The sequence below is a fragment of the Cottoperca gobio genome, chromosome 5 (assembly GCF_900634415.1).
Source record: "Cottoperca gobio chromosome 5, fCotGob3.1, whole genome shotgun sequence".
In the NCBI taxonomy this organism is placed as follows: Eukaryota; Metazoa; Chordata; class Actinopteri; order Perciformes; family Bovichtidae; genus Cottoperca; species Cottoperca gobio.
In genome coordinates this window covers 9,811,437-9,818,879 of record NC_041359.1, presented here as the reverse complement: position 1 = coordinate 9,818,879, position 7,443 = coordinate 9,811,437, and positions in this window count along the sequence as shown.

Below are 7,443 nucleotides of genomic sequence, written 5' to 3'. Positions count from 1 at the left end.
AACATACATTTACATTTGCTTCGTGTGTGGGCTGGTCTTAGTGGCCAGTGTTACCCAAGATAGTATTATGTTCAAACACATCAGTTGGTCCTCATCCTACAAGTCATTTCATATTCAAACATCAAACATACTGTTCAAAAAGAAGTATGCTAGCTAAGCAGCCAAACAAGTATATGTTATTATGAAAGAAACTCTGATTTCTTCTTCATAATACATACTAGGACTAGGACTAGCTCTGACCTTCATTACAAGAACCATGCTGCTAATTATGTACATGTAGTCTACATGGATCATCAAATGGTAAAAGTTAAGACTTTTGCCAGGAAGGTGCAGTGAGTCAGCTGGAAACATCAAAAAGTCAAAAAAGAATTTAAACCCATTAGTGATAAATCTGCCACTGCTATCATTTTAAACTAGATATGTGATGTGCCAGAACAGACGATGGTAGATGTTGGCTCTGCAACAGTAGCTATAACGAATCGGGCTTAGGGGAACGGTCAATAAAGACGTCTAGGAACAAGATACAGTTCTGCAATCATCAGTTTCACAACAGCTGTTAAAAACTTGAGCTCAGTACCATGTCTCCTAATTAAGATGTCACTCAGAATAATGTATGTCTGTCACTGAGTAGATGAGGTTCTGACTTATACTGTACACAAATCAGAAAGTTAAACAACTCAGTCTGAAACGTACAATTTATACTGTATCGGCTGATTAAATTCAGATTTTTTTCTTTTTAACTGCAATGAAATAATGGTGCTATTAGGGTTTAATTCGAATGTGGTGGATAACGAGACATTAAACTACTTCATCTGCATCAAGTGCTATCAAAGAGTAAAACATAAGTAATTCAATCATGAACAGTAGAAAGAGATGGACATTTTTGCAAGTTTTTATTTGAAAGAATAGAAAATGGCCTTCATGATGACTTTCACATGGACTCTAGCTCCCACCGTGGAAAATTGCTTCTTTTGGTGTTTGTGCGCCTGCACGGCACCCTTTCAAGTCATAACCAAAGCTCCTAAACATGAACACACCGGGAGGTTGAAAATGTCAAACCTTCCTCTTTTCTTTCCTCCCTTGGTATTCCACCGCGGTCTCACAACTCCATTTTTCTTGCCTCTTTTGTGCCTGTCCTCTGTCCCTTTCAGTGGAGATGGAGAGGGTGAGGGAGTGGTGCCAGTAATGTCACGGCTGGAGAAAGCTTATCCTGGATAGAGGGGTCTGTGTATAGAGTCAATCAGAGCTGTACAAACCCTTGATTGCCATTGACATTTACCAGGGGCCCATTTCCAATTAATCTTCAAGGGCCTCCACCTCTTGAAGCCTGATTACGATTTTCCCCCCGACAAACTGGCTAATTTGTAATTGGCCATGTGTCTGGCAGAGGAGGCTCTCCTTTATCACTGCTAGATTGAGACGTGGGGAAAAGGGAGATAGATGGGGAAAGGATCCCTTACCAGCATGTCTGCATCCTTAAATTATTTTCTCACATACAATCTATCTGGAGTAAATCATGTAAATATATAATACAATTGCATCATATAATGTAAATACAAGATACAAGAAGTGGTTTGGTGCGTCTTTGTCTTTTGGTACATACTGTATACCTTATCGAAACACCTCTTCAAATACGGCATCTTGGTCAGGACTTTGGTTAATGCACTTGGTATCGCTTTGGGTCATTTTTCTAATTGCAGGGGTAGTCTTATATCCTTCAACACACGGTTAAAGTTGTGAATTTAAACAAAAATACTTGGTTAGGTTTAGGAAATGATTATGGTTTGGGTTTAAACAAATATGTTTGTTACGTAACTTAATGTGTTACGTACGTGACCTAAGTAAAAATAATTCAACATTGGCTCTTGGATTCACACGGGACACGAACAGCTCTCTTTACTCTACGTCACCTGACTTCCTCCTTTACTCACTTCATAATTACTATGGCCATTAGAGGCAGCCCTGCACGTGCAAAATCAATGCTTACAGGAGTACTTGGAGTGTAACAGTTTAACGTGTAGAACCACTGACCAAGCTGCCTGTTGGTTGTGTGCAGGTTCAGAAGCTGTGTGAGGCTGTGTTGTGTTGCAGCGCTGCTTGTGCAGAGCTGTTGTTGAGGCGGCATGCTGCATGTTATTTAGACCCTCACATATAGTGAGTATATCAGAGCCTGCTGTGAAGACAGACACATACATACACATGCACCACCTGCATGCTGAGAGATACTTATTCAGACTGCAAAGATGCATGATTGTTCACAGTGCCGCACACACGGTACAAGAGCAGGAGAGAGGAGAGATTTATATGAATATACAGTATGCGTAGATTTATTTTCACCGTGTTTCTTTTCAGATTCAAACAAGATCTGCGTCTAACTTCATAGATATTATTTTGCAAACACCGTCATTATCAAAGATACAGTGCGCTCACATTCTGCACCTCTTTGTGTGTAGTCTCTTGCTTTCTCCATCTCCTTTATTCTCCTTTCTTTCTCTCTGCTCATCAAACCATACACACTTACTCACAAACGCTGTGAAATAAAGATAAAGGAACATTTTGTCCCTCACTCATCTGTAGACGCGATCAGTCAGAGGTATACGCCCACAAACTGTCAAATAAACACCTTTTTTCAGGGTTCTTTCTTTCTCTTTTTTTCTGGTCCTTTCTGCTGTGTTCCCTCCCACTGCTTGATCGTGGAGCAGCAGTGGAAGTGGGATTCCCAGACTGCCCATTCGCTCAGCCCAGTCCCTGCACTGGCTTGATAACGCCGTCCCCGTCTCCCCCTCTCCCCCCTGCCTCCTCGCCTTACTCCTCCCTCTGCCCCAGGCTGCTGTGCACTGCAGACCCGTGCCCACGGCAGAGCCACCCAGGAATCTTATCTCCTGCCCAGGCTCATTCCTGGCCCTGCCTGCCTGCCTGCCTGCTGCTATGCATGCCCTTCATATGTTTGTGTGCTTGTGTGTGTGCTCTCCACCTGTCCATTTGCAACACTGTCTTCCTCTCTCTCTCTCTCTCTCTCTCTCTCTCTCTCTCTCTCTCTCTCTCTCTCTCTCTCTCTCCTCCTCCTCTTTCTGCCTGTTTATCTTTGTGTCTCTCCATCTGGAAGTCTACAGTCTTCCCAGAATTCCTGATCACGTGTCACTGGGGTCAGTACAGCAATCTCAGTGTGTCTTAATGTGTGCCTGTCGGACAGCCACTTTTTCACCATGTCTGCCTGAATCCCATAACTGTCTTTATGCTTGTCTACCATTATGTGTTTGTCTTCCTCTATCACTGTCTATCTGCCCATGTGTCTTTCTGCATGTTTTTTTTATACCTGTCATCTTACTGTACATGCTTGGCTCTGTTTCTATCTGCCAGTCTGTTTTCCTGTCCATTTCTACCAGCGTGCGTGTCAATCGTTCTACCACACATCGCTGTCCGTCCTTCTGACTTTTTTCCTTCACTGTCTGCCTAGTGTGTTTCTATTTTCCACCATGTTCATCTGCGTGTCATCTTATGTTTTTGTCTTTCTCTATCTTTCTCTCGATATGCCTTGTAGTGTTTTTTTCTCTCTGCTTGCCTATAAGCTACATCTCTAAAGGGACTTCAGTCAGGCCGATATGGTACTGTATATAAAAAAAGAGTATACAAAATGCACAAGTTTCAAGCTGCTCTAATCACTATTTTATTAATAATAAAAATTGATCAAATGACTACTGTGATGTAAAAAGTGCCGCTCATAGTGACAGACTCAGAGAGAATTATCACACAGCTCTGCAGTTTCCTTCAGCTCTATGGAGCATTTTAGTGTTTGGGTTTTACGGCCCTTAACTTTACTGTTTTAGACTCTCGCCCCTCTGATTCAGCGCTGTTGTGTGTGCGAGAAAGTAAACCAGCATTGACCTGGTTGGATCTCTTTGTGTGACTTTCACGCTGCACAACGTGTGTACATCACCCATTATTCAATTACATCAGACAATAGAACGAAAGGCATTCATTACCTTGAAACTCCTGGATATGACAAGAAAAACAGCTAGAGAGAGAGATAGATGCCCCAGAGCACTCATCGTCACAACAATTGACATGAGTAATAATCAACGTCTCCACCGACACGCCATTCAAATCTTCTCCCATCGACATCTTTGATATTGCTCGAGGCATTGTTCATTTGTTGTTCCACACGTCCGTCATGCTACAACTAGCCCCCCCCCCCCCCCCCCCCCCCCAACACACTCACAAACACATACACGCATACACTTCTCATTCTTCCCTGTCTGTGGCTGAAATGACTATTGACGTTTGTTGGGATTTGAGATGTGTTGGAACAGAGAAAGGTGGCGCGTGTGGGGGGGATTAGTTTGGACATAAAACAGCTCTTCCCTAGGAGGGCAGAGAGAGGGCCATTTCACAGGAGGTAGTCCCGGAAATTATGTTCATTCCCTTTCTTTGTAATGTTATTAATGGGGAGAACATTAATCCTCACTCAGCCTGAGACCTCACAGTTGGCTGTGGAGCAATTTTTTGGTGGTGGGTTACAAGGATTTGTTGTTCATACCATGAGGGGAATAGTTTTTTGTCTTCGTTAGACGCTCTTAGTGTCTTCTCCCCGTCACACTGATGTGATGAGCACTTCACACCAGCTTCTTTGTCTCGTTTGTCTGTATTCCTGCTGCAAGATTGTGTGGCTATATGTTCCCTGTAAAAACAACAAAATGTGAGGGAAAGGGGAAGATTAAAGACGTGTGTGTGTGTGTGTGTGTGTGTGTGTGTGTGTGTGTGTGTGTGTGTGTGTGTGTGTGTGTGTCTCTTTACATTGTCCTTGTGTCTTTGTTCTTAGCTGTCTCTTTTGGTCTGTTTATTCTCTGTGATGGAGGTCAATCATATTATTTCTCAATCAAAATAGTGATCCGTAATACCCGTGCTTTCTTAGTTTCAGTTCATTTAACAAGGATAATGGAGATTGATGTAAATATTCCATATGACATATCATCATTCAGCTAATGATGTTTTGTTGATTACCACATTAGCTCTCCTAATTCTACCTTCACATGAAGAATTACGGTAAACATGATGTTAATGTTGAACGTCTAATAAAAATCTGTAGCTTCTTTCGGTCGGCCATGTTCACTGGACCATTTTTTGTTTTTACATGGGCAATGAAAATGAGGCAGCTCGTTCGAAAGTCAAAGGAAATTTAACATCAATAAATCATTACCGTGTTAATTCTGTTCATCATAAATCACAGTAAACAAGCAAGTCCATCACTGAGAAAATTGGCCGTCTCTATCGTTGAAGCCGTCAGAGTTTCTGACAGTGTTGGAACAAGTGAAAGTTTGATGGAGGACAACTTTCAACATGTTTAACAATGCCAGGGAACGGTGACAGGATGGGATAAGGCTTAAGGAAAATGCTGTCTTTGTTCGAGAAACTCAATTATCACCTCGAAAATGTCCTCATTTGTTATGGTAATTATACACTGCTAAGATATCACAGTTGGGTGGCACAGAGGCTCAGTGGTTAACATTTATCGCCACACAGTAAGAAGGTGCTGGACTTTAGCACAACCTGCAAAGACCCGTAATCTCTCCGTGTCTGCATGTGTCAGTGGTGGAACGTAACTAAGAATGTGTACTCATGTGCCGTGCAATTAAATACAGTTTGTACTTTTCAAATTATGATTTCAAAATGTAGGAGGATTTTATAAAATGCCTGCTTAATATAGTTAAAATAAGCACTACCATGAATGGTTAAAACAGTATTATGCAGTTTGAGTTGAGCTCGTATATGTATTGGTCTTCAGATGATACTCCTTCTGCATGCTGTAGCTCTACAGGGAGACAGAAAACCAGCTTCATTGCAGAGCAGCACGGGCTTAAAGCACAGATCATAGAGCCTGCCAAACTGATCACCAAAGCATTGATCACAGACAAATGTTCACACAATTCATTACATTTATTTAATCCATCGCTCGTTTATCACAATAACGCACCATGTCTTCTGTAGAAAATGTATCTTTGTTCTGGAAGCAAATCTCCCCTTCGGGGACAATAGAATCCAAACAGCCATAACGCACAGTTACAGTGTGAGCTGTCTTACCTCCAAGTGTTTCTTCATCACCAGGTTCTGTGCAAAACTATCTAATGCTGCACTCTGAGTGTATCATGAGGTTAGGGTCTCCTCATAAGCTAACTTATCTCTATTTAAACTTGTCTTTGTTCTTCTATGAGCTGTGTTAATAAAACATGCTTAAATATATTCACACTAAAAACATTCAACATTTATATTTTTGATGTTTTTACTATATTTAGTTTCTTTTTGGACAAAGCAAACACTTGAAGGCATAATTTCCCCATCTATATCCATTTGGGCTGTGCTTCTTTTTTGTTGGATAAAATGAATGGAAGTAGAAGCATCAATTCCTCAACACGCCTCTGAGACATCTGGTTCCCTGCAGGCTTTGTGTCAGAGCCGCACTTCCAGGCAGGTGCATTCCCTTTGTGTTTGAGACAGAGGAGCAGAGTACTGCGGTGTAGAGGAGATCGATCCACCCTGGGAAGTGCTGTCTCTGCCTCTGCATGACATGAGGTTCGAACATAAAGGGAGAGGTCACACAGCGAGAGTCAGGCCTACACACCTGTGTCCATTAGGCAGGTGTAGGGATGCAAATATACACACACATGCAAACAAAGACACAAACGTATACATATTCCATCATCCAAACTAGTGCAGTGTTTCTCATATGGGGTACTTTGCAGTACTGCGGGGATACTTTTTAAATTGTCAGTTATGCATTCTTCCTAAAATAATGATACTATAATAAGTTCAATAAAAAATGTAAATGTAAACTGAATAATCCACATTTTCTATTCAATATTCCTATTTCCAACTGTCAACAGCTGCAACAACAGCAATCGCGCTCACGATCGGACTACATTTGTTCAGTGTGAAGCCAGTTTCGACATTGAATGACGGAAGAAAATCAAGAAACAGGATTTGTGGTTGAAATGTAGCTGCATTACAGCTGAAAACATGGACAAAGATGCCCATGTTTTTCACTAAATTGTGCATACTATAAAAAAATTGGTTTGCCATGAATTCAATTATGGATTCTAAAAACATTTGAAATCTAGAATTTAAGTTTTTTTCACTTACAAAGGTTGTTATTTAGTAAATAAGACGGTGATGTACGTTTATTTGCTGGTCAAAGGGTACCTGGCTGAAAAAATATTTCAAATGGGGTACATTATTGAAAAAAAGGTTGACTGCACATGAACATATCAGACCCATATTTTTTATTAAAATGTTTGTGAATATTCTTTAATTAATTATTCTTTATTTGTTTCTTCACATTTTTCCAATCTTTTCAAATCGTGGATAATGTTTGATCATTTGTGTGACCAGCAATTTTGAATAATATGATACTTTTAAGTTATTATAAATTGCTTTATATTATGTTACAGT